The sequence below is a fragment of the Eurosta solidaginis genome, chromosome 1 (genome assembly GCF_040869045.1).
Source record: "Eurosta solidaginis isolate ZX-2024a chromosome 1, ASM4086904v1, whole genome shotgun sequence".
Lineage (NCBI taxonomy): Eukaryota > Metazoa > Arthropoda > Insecta > Diptera > Tephritidae > Eurosta > Eurosta solidaginis.
In genome coordinates, this window is record NC_090319.1 from 337,374,345 (window position 1) to 337,389,697 (window position 15,353).

Consider the following 15,353-nt stretch of genomic DNA (forward strand, 5'->3'; position numbering starts at 1 on the left):
ATACCCAGCTGTGTGCTCTCGCATACATACGTACTGGCCTTAACAAATAATACTTGGCGCGATAACCTCCGAAGATATTTGAGGCCGATCTTCTCTCCCAATTTTCCTTGTGCTCCTTTTCATTTATCTTACAAACTGGCGGGACGGGACCTATAGGTTTTACAGCGATTCCGAAGGGCATTTGCAAGGCAGATACATTTTGAAAAGCGTTTCATTGCAAAAATATACTCGGAGTATTTGCCAAATCCCTGCCAGGGGCGACACCGCTTATGGAAACTTTTTTTCTAGTTTCTAGACCTTCAGTAGGTTAGTAGGTAGGCACGCTAATGCCACACCACGGTGGCCACCACGTACTAGTCTTACCCACGATTAATTTGTGCCTACTTTTGTTATAGACATTTCAGCTCTTATCATTATAAATCTAAGTTCGAAATGTATGCCAATCTTACATACCATAAATTCATTAAACATTTTCTAAACATTAGGCTGACGACAGAGTGGGAGCCAGAAACTATAATAAAAAGATAGAAAGCTACGATAATGATTTCTTATGGAAAATTTTAAAAGCTGTCACAGTGCCAGAAATGGCTCAAGCTTGTAAACTATATATGAAAATAAAAATTGCTTCTCGCCTAGCAAAGCTTATAGCGAGCAGTCTGTCGTCAGACTTAGAAACAAAAACAAAGGTCTTGAAGCTAAACCGGCTTTGCTCAGGTTTATACAGTAGCGACTATAAAAATAGTGTGATTTGAATCATACATTTAATGAAATAACGGCAACCCCTGCTTAATTCATACAAATGGACAGCATTGGTTAGTTCTTTATAGTTCTATAAATAGAACAAAATCAAAAATACCAGTTTCTTTGAAACCGCCACAAAAACAAGCGTAACTTTAACACATGAAACACAAAGTATGTGCTGTGAAAAAGAATAAAATATGCAAGGAAGGCAATTGGGATAAAGTTTACAACAACTAAGGCATGACGTGGCTGAATGCGTTTGTAACACTTCAACCATCGTAGGAGTGCGAGTTCAAATGCCACTCCCGGGAGAAAAGGCTTTGAAGAGATTTACAAGGTATAATCGAAACAGCTGTCGCCTTGTCCGTCCTGATGTCACGTCTGTACCTGATGTCACGTTGTTTGAATTTTTCCCAAATTATTAGATACATTAAAAATTGCTTCAAATAAATGTTTTCATATATTTAATTCATACAAATAATCAAACTTCTGCAACTAAATTCCTTTTTTTATTTTCGATAATTTAAAAAAATCTTCTGTGAATTTTGTATCTGCAACTGTGCAAGCCAATCTATATAATCTTTAGAAAAAATTTAGTATTTAGTAACCAAATTTTCGAACTTTTAGAACAGAAAATTTTATTCAAAATTCGTATTGACTTTTAACAATTTTTTTCCAAGTTTTTTTTAAACTTTCTTACACTTGAATGGTGCATAGCTTTATTTTTTACTTGAAAGAAAAAAATAAATTCTTTGGTAAAAAAAATTGTCAAATATCGGAGCAAACTTTAAGAGACCTACAGCTTCTATTTTGTTGGACCAACATTGATTGTGCTACAAACTGCATACTCAAAAAACTGTAAAAAAAATTCGAAGTTTTCTTAAAATTTCTTCGAATTTTCGAATTAAAAAAAAATTTTTTTTTTTTAGATTAGTTCGCATATCTTTAGTAACAAAATTCATAAAACTGTATATTAAATAATCGTAAATAGCAAAATTAAAATTTAATTGACACTGCTGAACACAATACCAAAAACCAAACCAAAATTCACCACCTTACCCGTATTTGTTAACGCCCTATCCTATTTTTCCACTTATTATTAACATCCGATTTTGCTTATTTACAATACCAATCTATACAGGATTGTGAGAAGCCAATCAACCTAATTTGATAAGCATATCTCAATTTCTTTATCGTGTTAACGGACGGTTGGAAGTGCAGACGATTGGTTGGATATAAGAAAAGGGCCAGATTTTGCAAATTTTCACAGCACAGTAACAGTCATAAACACAATGTTCTTACCGAATTTCACATGGACTATTCCATTTGGTTCTATTTCTGGCACATTTTATAGATAGCTTGATCAAAAAAGTGGAGGGACCACAGCCATTGACAAAATTGTTTATTCCTCGGACTTTGCTCCACCAAGCCACTACAGCGGTGGAATATCAGTATCTTAGTTAGAGTATTGTTTTTTGTAAATTTTCTCAGTTTCGTCACTTTAACTATCTTTGGTGATAAATTATCGAATTTTTTCCATATTTCGAAATTTTCGATTTAGGAAAAGTGGTCGTGGTTATCGTCCAATTTTTCCCGTTTTGAGTACTCATCTGTCTTTTGTAGCAAATTTGGTATAGATATCTCGATTTCTGTTCCAGTTATCGTGTTAACTGACGGATGAATATGGCTCAGCCAAAATCTTATTTTATGGGAATAATCACGCTCTGAACCTGTAGGGGTCCTAAAATGGTTTCCCAAAATGATCCAGATGTTGTCCCGAAATGTTACCCTAAGTTGCCCTGACATTTTTTCAAATCGGTTCTGAAATAGTCTCGGAATGATTTCGAAAATAATCCCGAGGTGATCTTGTAACGGTTCTGCAATAGTCTTGAAATAATCCTGAAGATGTCCAATGTGATACCTATGCCATTAGTAATAAATGCTGGACAACAACAATAGCAAGATAAACAGATGAAAGAGAAAACAGCCACACATACATATGCACAGCAATAAACAGCGGACATGAATACGCCATATGCACATATATGCATAGAGGGCAAAAGTGCGTATGAGAGGCAGGGGCGGCTTTCCGTAATTCGATATCGATCAAGAACGAGTATAAAATAATCGTTTTCGCTTTCCGTAACACAAATTGTCGCGCGTCGTATCGAACGTTCGATACAAACTGTTCGATACCAAATTAGGTGTCGAATTGCCTTTTTGAAAGTTATAATTTTATGCTTTGGTGATTATTTAGGCAATGGTTTTTTCTTCAGAGATTAAGAAACAAACACTATTTATAGAAGAAAATATTTTGGTAGTTCCAAAAAGCTTTCTAAGCACTCTTTGAAATCTGCTAACGAAAGAGACCATTCCAAGACAAAATAAAAAATAAATGTAAGGCGCGATAACCTCCGAAGAGATCTAAGGCCGAGCTTCTCTTCCAATTTGCGTTGTGCTACTCTTGATTTTCCCTACAAATTGGCCGGACGGGACCAAAATGTTTTATGCCACTCCGAACGGCATCTGCAAGGCAGATTAGTTTTTACTAACAGCTTTTCATGGCAGAAATACACCTGGAGCGCTTGCCAAACACTGCCGAGAGACGACCTCGCTTAGAAAAAAGTTTCTTCTAATTGAAAAACCTTATTTCTAAAATTTTGATGTTGTTTTGCCCGAGGTGTGAACCCAGGGCATACGGTGTGGTAGGCGGAGCACGCTACCATCACACCACGGTGGCCGAATACCAGGATACGGGAAATAAAATGGCATCATCGAGCGTTCAATATCGACTTGAAGTAACGAATCAACGAGTGTCAACTATCGAATTACGGAAAGCCACCCCAGATATATATACACCAATAAAGAGCACGTAAGAGCTCAGACGTTATTACGCTCGTGAGTAAACAACAGCTAAAAACGTAGATGTTAGTCCTCACACATATACCCGCATATACGCTGAGGACAACAGTGAATAAGAGGAACAGAAATAAGAAATAAAGAAGAAACTATCCGAGAAGGCTGTTCACGAAAAGTCCACACCCTGGCAGACATAGACGAACGAGGCCACTTAGAGTGTTAAAGCAGCGCAAGCTAAGCAATAGTCAATGCTATCCTGAATATTTGAGTTGACGATTCGAACGGTAACAGAGGATATAGAATTATCGAGATTTCAAGAAATGCGCTACAATAATTTCGAGGTGATTCTGAAATTTGTCCAAATTTCTCTATGATAGCTGATATGCACGGGATGCATGTATGCTTCTGAATGTTATGATTTGAAGTGAATGATTTGGTATATCCTGTTCCTATGAAAAAAAAACCAAGAGTTTTTGCTTGTTAGTACGAAGCGTTGTATCGTGGTTTGAATAAAAAAAAAATGGTAAGCCGCGTTAAATGGACTTGTTTCTAAGTCTCGGGTTTTTTCACTCTCAATATAAATACCCTTATTGTCGGCCTTTCATATATCTCGATCCACTCTTATCAATGCAATACTCTGTATACACGTACAGCTTGGTATAAAAAAAAAAACAATTCAATTATACGTGAAGTATATTTCCTACACGCAAAATCGTTGAACATTGCTTGCTTTGGTTGCTTTTGCCTGATGCATATATCAAAATAAAACTTTTTTCTCTTCATTTTACCTCCAATCTGCATATTGAGTTATGACTATTTGGACTTTGAAGGTATGCACATTTATTTCTTTTAATATAGGTAGGCATTTTTCAATGCAAATTCTACAGTCGAAATGTTGTCCCCGACAGTCAACAATTTCCAATTTATTTATATAGTCATGGTAAATTGAGCACTCATAAGTTGAGCACAAATGCAATATTAAAAGTCGTGGCTCATGCAGTTTTTCTATTAATTTATTTAAGATGTCAGCTGCAGATGCTAACCATTTTTCTCTTTATCATTTAAAATTCGCATAACATATTTTAAAAATCTTCTGAAATTTTTATATTGACAGGCATGAATGCTCAAGTAGCGGTAATAGTTACGAAAAGTCATATTATATGGATCCTTAAGTGCATAGCAGTTTAACTATAAACATGCTAAATGAGATAAGTAAAAAAGTCTAAGTTCGGATGAAGCCAATTATAATATACCCAGCAGTAGATTTTCAATCAAAAAATGTAGTGTGGTTATTTTTGTAATTTTTTTAAAATTGCGAATCTGCGTAGCATTAAATAAAATTTTACTTAAACTGGGCTGCCTCCAGTATAGAAACCAGTATGTTTGCTAATTTCCTGGCATTGCCGACTTTATTCTATAAATGGTTTAGCTGGATTATTCTATACATTTCCCAATATAGAGCATTTTATAAAAGTTGAAATTTTCTCAGTGCATACTTCCAACTGAAGCAGGATCGTTGGTCTAAAATAAAACTTGAGTCATAGTGGCTTTAACAGATATGGCGCAAAAATGGTGCAGAAAAATAGATCTTTCTTTCGTCATTTTATAAAGACTGATTTTCATATATGGTCTTCGTCACGATATAAGGAGCCACTAGCCTCATTGCCAGACACTTTCCATAGTGGCTTTGAGTAGCCAGACACTTTTAATCCATCTAAACTTCCAAGAACATCGAAGCAATTTTATACTGAAATTCGAATACAAAATCTTAAAAAAAACTTTTGAAATTTATAATGACTTTTTCCGGTCAATTTATTTATAGAATAAAATTTTTTTTTTCCTAAATAAACAGATATCCCCCTGAAGAAGCTAGAGAGACTAGCGAAACGTCGGGTAGAAAGATGAAATAAAGTTTTTATTTTGCATCTAAAATACATTGGTCAAAAAAACCTAACCAAAATTAAATTTTGAAATTTTGTTTGCCGTAAAAAATTTTCAGCTTATGAAAAGGTACTTAGCTTTATGAAAAAGTAGAGTTTTGCATTATAAAAAGTGTCTGGCTGGACAAAGCCACTATGGAAAGTGTCTGGCAATGAGGCTAGTGGCTTCTTATATCGTGACGAAGACCATATATGAAAATCAGTCTTTATAAAATGACGAAAGAAAGATCTATTTTTCTGCACCATTTTTGCGCCATATCTGTTAAAGCCACTATGACTCAAGTTTTTTATTAGACCAACGATCCTGCTTCAGTTGGAAGTATGCACTAGCGAAATTTCAAAAATTTACAAAATGACGATATTCTGGTAGTCACGTGCTCTTAGACTAATAGATGCTGTCTGGGGCGACCTCAGTGTTGCTTAGGTTACTCTTTACTTTGGCTGGATAGAAAATTCTATCTATGTACGTGCTGAAAAGGAATGTATAGTTTTTTAGATTTGAATTGAAGTTGCCTGGCTAGGAAATTTCATTCAGGAACAAAATGGAACCCACATTTGTTCAGACCATTCTATTTGCATCTGTCTGGATAGAAAATTCTACATTTCCTACATTTTTCAGATGCTCGCAAGATAATTACAAATGACGGCTAAATAGAAAATTCGGTAAAGGCAGTAAATCGGTATTTTTAGAATGAAGCAAACCGGTAGCATCACCAAATATTATAATAGTTCCGTTCTGCCAACTCTCAGCATCCTGACCGTTCGAACTAGATCTGATCGTGATTCAGAGCTCGATGACTCAATGGAACGCTACTAATATTAGCTCAGTCTGCTGCTCGTATTTCCTTTTATGCAAGTTTAAGTACGTGCGAACATAATAGCAGTTTGGAAACAAATAAAACTAAGTTTACGCTTTCTTGTTTTCATAAAAATATAAAGCTAAAATAATAACAAATTTCTATAGTAATGTCATTTTAAAAGGCTGTATAAATATTTTGCATTTCTCATCATTAACAGTATTGCAATTTAATTAGGCAATTAAAACCAAAAATTTACTCAAGCTATAATAGGTTGAGTAAAAAAATAGTTTGTTTTGTATAAACAAATAATAAATAAATGAAAGGCGCGATAAGACCGAGCTTCTCTTCCAAATTGACGTGCTCCTTTTAATTTTTCCTGCAAATTGGGGGGACGGGACCCACTTGTTTTAGGCTGACTCTGAATGGCATCTGCGAGGCAGATGAGTTTTCACTGAGAGCCTTTCATGGCAGAAATACACTAGGAGTGCTTGCCAAACACTGCCGAGGGGCAACCCGGTTAGAAAAATTTTCTTCTAATTGAAAAAAACTTGTTTCTAAAGTTTTGATGTTTGATGTTGCTTTGCCCGAGGCGTGAACTCTGGATCTTCGTTGTAGTAGGCGGAGCATGCTACCATCCCACCACGGCGACCGTATTTTTGTTGTTCGAATTACAGAAATCTATTTTATTTTGCTTATTTTTTATTTACACCACCCAATTATGTATAAATAGCGCCCACAAAATAGATCTCGGTGTATTTTATACTTAAAAAGTATAATAGTTAAAAAAAAATGAATTACTTCGCGCTCTTCTTTGTCATATTTAGCTGCGTTTTTACTTATACGAGTTCGGCATTTCGCATTGTAAATGGCTATTCTTGGAGTATAGAGAATAGCCCTTATTTAGTATCTATACACTATAGCGGCATTAAGCGCTGCGTTGGTGCATTGGTCACCATGGAGAAGGTGGTTGACTGTTTCAGCTGGTGTAACGGATTTACGTGATATAACCTCTGCTGGACAAACTCGCTATGTGGAGCATATATTTTATCCATGTGATTTTAATTCCCTAACAAAGGATATAAATATAGCTTTGGTGAAATTGTGTGGATTGTTTAACCCGACAAGTACAGTAAAAGCTATACAATTTTGCGAAACTCCATCAAGCACATCCAAATTAGTGTATGGGGTTGGACATCTGCAGAATCTGGGAAGACTATGAATAAACTCCGATCTACTTATTTGACTACAATGAATTCGACCACATGTACGGATCATTATGGGAAAGCAGGGCTTACTTTAACAACATCAATATTTTGGGCTGTGCGTCGTACATCTGATGCATGCTATGAAGATTTTGGGGGACCGGGCGTTGTAGATGGACAACTTTGTGCGGTGAAATCACATAATCGGGGTTGTTCGGGCAAAATAGATCCGAGTGTATTTACAAATATAAGTAATATAAATGTTCAAAACTTTTTAAGTGAAGCAATGAATTATTGATTGCAGGGCATTGTTATAAATCGACTCCTGAGTGGAAAATCACCCTAACTCGGCTGAACGCCCCATTTCAGAATTATTTTCTCATAAACGCTGCGGCTCACGTCAAAATAAATAGAATTTATGCTAAGATAGAGCTTTTTCGGAACGGTAGCTAAGATATGGTGATATGGTGATATTTCAATCAGCAGTCGAAATTACGATATTTCTTTTAATGTTATCTATAAAATTGCGGTTAAAAAAAGACACATTTTTGATTGTATGCAATGAAAGTGTGGCACATGCAAATGCCTAAGGTTGTGAGATCAAACTTTATTCTTAGCTTTAAAGTTCCCTCCGCAAGGAGCTACTCCTGAAAATTTTTTGAACGATCTGCGAGATTTTTTAATGCAAAAACCGTGGATCTTTCCGAAATGGCCAAAGTTATCGGCAAAAAGCAGAGCCAGAGGAATAGGGAGACACCATTGGTCGGTCAATGGTATAAAAAATGGTTTTAAATTAAATGTGAATTAAGAATAAGAAGGATATATCGACGCTTGAATGGAATATCACTTTATCTCAGATGGGAGTGATATTCCATAACGTAAGTTCGAATATTTCAAATATCTCGACTACATAGTGTAACACCTTTCTTACAAATTTCTGGCCTTAATTTGTCATTACATGGCAACAAGTTACGTATACGCCACGACAAACCGCTGGGACTACAGGGGAAAATAAATACATTAAAAAGGTCACATTTAGTGCGAAAAATCACCACTTCATTTGCACAATTTTTAAAACATCATTTGGCAGCGTACAGAAATTACTTATTTTTAAACAAATTCAATTTATCAGATGCTCACTAACTAGAGAATTGTAAAAATATTCAAAGTATAATTTATTCAATGCAGATTTTTTCAATCGGTTGAATGGGGGCGCGAAGTAGCTTTCATAAATTTCTATGCGACAATCGGAGAGCGCATAACGTCGACCATTTATTGTCGCTTGTCAATTTGTTCACTAGATTTTATAGTAGGTGCTTAGAGCAACAACAAAATCACAGCAACAACGATTGCAACAGTGAATAAACGCAAATTTACATACCCCCGAGCATAGGCATCAACTACATACTACTTTCTAAAAGGCTACGCAAAGGAAGACGAGCCAGCTGCTCACTGGGATGCAATAAAAAAGCGAGCTTGCAAAATGTTTACAGAACCCAAAAAAAAAAAATTTGATACCTATTCAAACGATTGCGTTTGTAAATTTGTAAATCAGCATTTGTGTAGCATTTGCATTGTTGGATGTGCGAAGCCTTTGCATGTGCAATTCACGCAGCATTGAGTTTTCGGTTTGTGACATAGAAAATATTTATGCGACATTGGCAGTGAAGTGGTGAAAACAAACTCATAGATGAACGGAACTAACAAACTTGAATAAACATTGAAACAAAAATAACGCACATTGATAACTTCATAAATTCTGAAAAAAATTTTATTTACATGTGCAACGGTAGGCAGAGTTATAACTTTATGGGTCCGCCTTGACGAAAGTTAAAGTAATAAAAAACGGCGAATTTGTTGGAGAAATATTTATGAAATAGTGGAATTGTATCAAATAAAATTTTTCCATTGTTTGGTTCATTTTATTGCACAGTCTTTTTCTTACAACGAAATATCTGCACAAAGCTCAACGAAAGATTTATTGTAATCCGTGTTGTCGATGGCAAATCTTAAAGGAAGTTTAATGATGAGCTGTACTATCTTTACAGATTTTGCAGAAGAGGAATGGAAGGGCCTCCACAGCGTTGGAGAAAACAAAGAAAAAAAATTTGGTAATTTATTGAGTGAATGAAAGGAACGAGTTTCATATCGTTTGGCTGCTTTTATGCTACTGCTTTTGTCTGAATTTGGTTTATAACCCACACTTATACGGATAGCTTTAACGTATACGAAGAACACCTCCAGCTTCAGCAGCCGTTCGCTTCCGGCCAAGGTTGAAGAAAAGGGGGCACCCTCTGATGCGGTTTTCATAAAGCAATGTTAAGGAAAATAGTTCGAGCAACAGAAGTTACATTGAATTTGTTTATCCTTAACAGCATCGCCATAGGTTTTTCTTGTACTGGACTGGGCAAAGAAAAAAAGATGAGATAGTAAACAAAAACAAGGCGGAACTTGACAAGTGAGGCTCTTTCGAAAGCTTAAAAGAGACACAAGAACGATGTGAAAATGAACAACAAGGCAGATGGACAACGAAACTAATCGCAAATGGAGCAAAGAGGCGGCCAAAACACGGTTGCTTATATTACAACAAACATGCTGAGGTACCCAGAAGAGTTGTAACAAATCAGCAACTTCGCAGAAACTACACTAAAACAAAGCTGCAAGCGAAATAAGATAAAGCTCTTAAAAACGAGAAAAATGGAACACAGTCCTGAAGTAATTAGGAAGCGGTTCAAGGGTAGGAGACGTTCAAAATGGACTTTTTAGTCCACGGATACAGGTGGAAATTATAGTGCATTAGGCATTTCTCATCCCAACCCACGAAAAAAAATGTGGTGTAGTATTACAAAGACTCCCTCAGGAGGTAGTAAACAAGGTGGATATCGAGTCTTGGTTATCCTATAATTCCTCTATTGACAATCAACTATAATTATCATTACTGAAGAACATCCTATCCAAGGAATATCTCAATGACCAATTCATTAAAAAGAAGTTTGCCTATGGACGTTCTCAGCAGTGAGCTCTCCATATACTTATTAATAAAAACTCCACAGGGCACATTCAATTTTCCGAAAACGAAAAAGCTTAAAGCGCTCAACTATTTAGTAGCTTTTTGTTGTCTCGTAACATAGAACTGGATTCGAAAAAAAATGTATGTAATTTGAGAAAAGTTTAATTTAAATTGAACAAGTTTAATCTGTCCTAAAATAAAGTTTTATTTTACTTAAAAAAAGGTTTATTTCACTTAAAAAATTTTGTTTGGTAGAAAACAACTTCATTTGATTTGAAAAACGTTAAACTTGATTTGAAAGGTTCATTTGATTTGTTCGGCCGGGGTGCGTTTGCTCCTGAAGGTAGGTGGGCGCACCGGGGTCGATCTCAGCGAGCGGATTGTATTTGGAAAAAATAAAGAGCAGACGAGAATATCTCGTTATAAAAATATGTTTTATTGGGTGAATAAGAAATATACAGGAAAATATATTACCTGTGAATATGTGACTACGGGAGAGATCGCTGGCGGCAGATGTTTACAGGATGACTGTTGGAATCCAAGAGGCCGGTTGTATCGAAAGCGACAACCGTTGACCCGCAAAATCCTCCGTTTTGGAGGGGAAAAGCACCCACACATCGACCCCGATATGCATATGCATGAGTGCTGACAAAATACACCCATACACGTGCATGTACATGCACGCACACGCATATGGCGGTGATGGCGTGGATGGTTATAAATTAAATCGAGTATCGAAATGCAGAGTTGCATTAGGGGATCGCAATCAGATGCGGAAAAGTTAGGCATCCTGCCTAAACATGACTTGAAAAAAAAAAAAAATTGTTTTTGTTTGAACAAAAGTTTGAAAAAAGTTCAAGTTTACTTGAAAACAGTTTCATTTGATTTGAAAAAAGTTTAAGTTGATGAAAAATTTAGTTGATTCAAAAAAAGTTTCATTCGATTTGGAAAAATTTCAATTTATTTGAAAATAGTTGGCTTTAATTTGAAAACAGTTTATCCAAAAAAGTTTTGGTTTGAAAAAGTTTCATTTAATCTGAAAAATGTTTCATTGGATTTGAAAGAACTTCATTTGATTAAAAAAATTCTCATTTGGCTTATAAATAGTTTAATTTGATATGAATAAAGTTTCATTTGATTTGAAAACGTTTCATTTCATTTCAAAAAAATCCATTTAATTTAAAAAAAGTTTCATTTGACTTGAAAAAGTTTCATTTGATTTAAAAATAGTTTAATTTGATTTGAAAATAATGTGCCTTGATTTGAAATAAGTTTATCCAAAAAATTTGGTTTGAAAAAAGTTTCATTTAAGCTCAAAAGGTTTCATTGGATTTGAAAAAAATTTCATTTGATTAAAAAAATTCTCAGTGATTCCGGTCAATTTTCTTCAACTTATTGGAGTTAAGTAGGCTATAAAATAGGTCAGGTTTTCAGTGCAAATAAAACAATTTTACTTCACTGTTGCAACTCGACGTTTCGCTAGTCACCCTAGCATCTTCAGGAGCGAGATATTATTTGTTTATATTATTAACTAAAAAATTCACTTATTATTAGTACCGCGCGCATTGGATATCATTGTCATACTGTCCAAGAAAAAAAAAAAAAAAAACAAAAAAAAAAAATTCTCATTTGGCTTAAAAAAAGTTTCATTTAATCTCAAAAAGTTTCATTGGATTTGAAAAAAATTGTATTTGATTAAAAAAATTCTCACTTGGCTTAAAAAAGTTTCATTTGATCTGAAAATAGGTTTTGATTTGAAAATATTTTATTTTGAATGAATAAAAAGTTGATTTAAAAAAGTTGCTTTTATTTCATAAAAATTTCATTTGACTTGAAAAAAGTTTAAGTTAACTTAAAATAATTCCATTCAATTTGAAAAAAGTTTAATATGATTTGAAAATAGTTTGATTTGATATGAATGAGGTTCCGTTTGATTTGAAAACAGTTTCATTTCAAAAATTTTCATTTAATTTGAAGAAATTTTCCTTTGAATTGAAAAAAGTTTAAGTTGACTTGAAAATAGTTTCATTCGATTTGAAAGAAGTTTAATGTGATTTGAAAATAGTTAAATTTGATATGAATAAGGTTTCATTTGATTTGAAAAAAGTTTCATTTGATTTGAAAAAAATTTTATTACATTCGAATAAATTGCATATAACTCGAAAAAGGTTCTTATTTGATTTGGAAATTAGGTCTAAAAAAATTTTGTTTGACCCATAACTAAATGCTGTATATATTTTTATAAGGGATTTCCCAGAAAAAAGAATGTGACTAGCACACAACATGCCTGCTTGAGCATTTGAATTTCATAATATTTCTCGAATTTTTGATTGGCAAACTATCATACATACATAGACTTGTTTCTTGAAAACTCAAATGTGAAAATGTGAAGAAATTTCGACAAAAAGGTCTACATATATGTAAACAGTGCGTATATGTAAGAACATTTCTTGAAATTGAGAAATACCAAAAAGTCACTGTCAGTGGCATTAAAACCATCGAAACAGTTCCTGTCAATATTAATGGGCGACGGCAAAGAGTAACCAAGTGACACTTTTAAATTTAGTGCCAAAATGATGTGCGAAGACAAAATGTTACTCGGTTTGATTTGATGGCATGCAGTAAAAAGCAGTTGTTATTCTGTGAGAAATGCTTTTAGGTGTTAAAAGATGGTTGTTTAATCCAAACAGATTTATTTGCACAAAATTCTAGCATTGGAAAGCTATGCCATCTGATAACCAACTGATATCGTCAGAAAACGACACCCAGCTGCGCGCTCTCACATACTTATATAAAGAGAAATATGAAATCTGGTATTCCGCAAGGGGCCATAAAACCATAATAAACACTAAAATAGTTTTTTTGCTTTATTTCATTAGAATCGCTTGATTTTTGTTCGACTTATGGCATTAAAACCCCGCGAAAAAAGAAATGACACACACAACTTCTTTGTCGAATTTACTGCCGCCTTCGATAGTAGGAAAGAAGCCGCCTATCGGTCTAAAAAATCCCGAAAAGATGGGTTTTATGGTGAACAAGAAAAAACAATTTCCTGCTGTCATCAAGAAAAGAGTACGATTATTTGCGTCTTGGCAATAACGTCACTAACGGCACCAATAATTTCGAAATAGTTAAAGACTTCGTTTATTTGGGCATCAGCTTTAACACAAACAACAACGCAGTCTAGAAATCAAGCGAAGAATAACGCTTGCCAACAGGCGCTACTAGGGAATGTGTAGGCAATGGAAAAGTAAAGTTCTCTCTCGGAAACGAAAGCTCTACAAGTCACTTATCGTACCCGTCCCGCTATATATTGTACGAAAGCATAGACCATGACAACATGAGTTGAGGCTGGTCTGAGAGTGTTCGCGCCTTGTTGGAGGCGCGTCTTGTTTCGGAAAGTTTCACCACTTGATCAGTGTTTTCCATCTTTCCGTTTTTGGAAATTTCGATATCGAAAAAACAGGCGTGGTTATAATCTGATTTCGCACATTAAATGCCAGTGTATGTTAAGATAAGCCAGTGCTCTAAATTATAAAAAGATATCTAAATTTGTGTTCAGGTTATTGAGTATATGGGCGGATGAAAGGACAAAGGGATAGTTGGTTCTGAAAACTGGGCATGGCTTCCAGTTATCGGCGCCCTAATAAAAAAATCAGGTAAACATATTAATTGGTCTTACCTTATTCCATCAGAATTGGCCGAAGTTTTTACGTTTTACGTTATAAAGATTATTATAGAGATATCAACTAAAAAACGGGCGGCGCTACACTCATTAAAAAAATAAGTTCGTGGTGGAGCGAAACACCATATCAATACTGAGGTGGAATATCAGTAGAAAACAAGATTCAAGTTTTTTTTTTAAGTGTGTATGAATGTCGACCGATCCTGCTTACTTCCACCAGGTCTATATGTAATGGCAAAGATGACGCCTCTGCCAAACTTCAACATGACATTTTATACGAATTTGGTTGCCTGAAAAACTTTTAAATTATCGTCTTAAAATATGGGGCACCTCCCTCACGCCCATTTTTAAAATATTACAACATATTTATTTTGCGAAAGAAAGTTAACCGACTCATTGGGTTCCATTACCTAATCAGTATCTTTTTATAAATTAAGCATTTTTTTTTTTTGAATTTTTCTATATCGAGAAATTGGGCGTGATTATTTTCAGTTTTTTGACTATTTTCAGTACAAATCTATTCTGGGTTCAAATAAGACATCCCCTCAGAGGGATAACAGGTGTACTAAGGCCGTATATATTTTACGCACTAAAGGTGCTCCCAAATCGCCCAAATCTGGACATTTACATACGGAAACTGCGACTTTTTCAGCAGTAAGACATCTTGAAATTAACTGTTGGAACTCAAGGTAGTGTGGCCAGAGTAGTATCCTCATAAGGCTTCCCAGGGTGGCTCCGTCATCAGATTATAACAAGCCATCACTTAGTTTAGTCAGAAGGTGTGCATTCATTTAGATAGCCAAGCACCGCTCATGGCGCTCAGCTTCCCCATCATTTTGGCTAAAGTCGTCAACAGCTGCAAGATGTCGTTTGCATCCGCAGCTAACTTAGCAAACATAAATCTTATATGGGCACCTGCTCAATGGAACATCGACGACAACAAGAAGGCTACGAACTTGCAAGTGCTGGAGCACTGCTAGGGGCAGTAGAGGCGGTGGAGATACATCAGCCACTTACATCAATGAAAAAAAATTTACATAGCCGGCTGGCACTCCTCGGACACGTGCATGATAACCAAGGCCAACCAACAGAGTTCCTACTGATAAGGTTAACGAA

At 35.1% G+C, this 15,353-nt stretch overlaps 1 protein-coding gene across 1 annotated transcript in view; it reads right to left on the minus strand.

Moving 5' to 3' along the window:
* Window positions 1-15,353, minus strand: part of Scp2 (Sarcoplasmic calcium-binding protein 2) — a 93,081-nt gene that overhangs the window by 11,927 nt on the left and 65,801 nt on the right. The window lies entirely within an intron of this gene.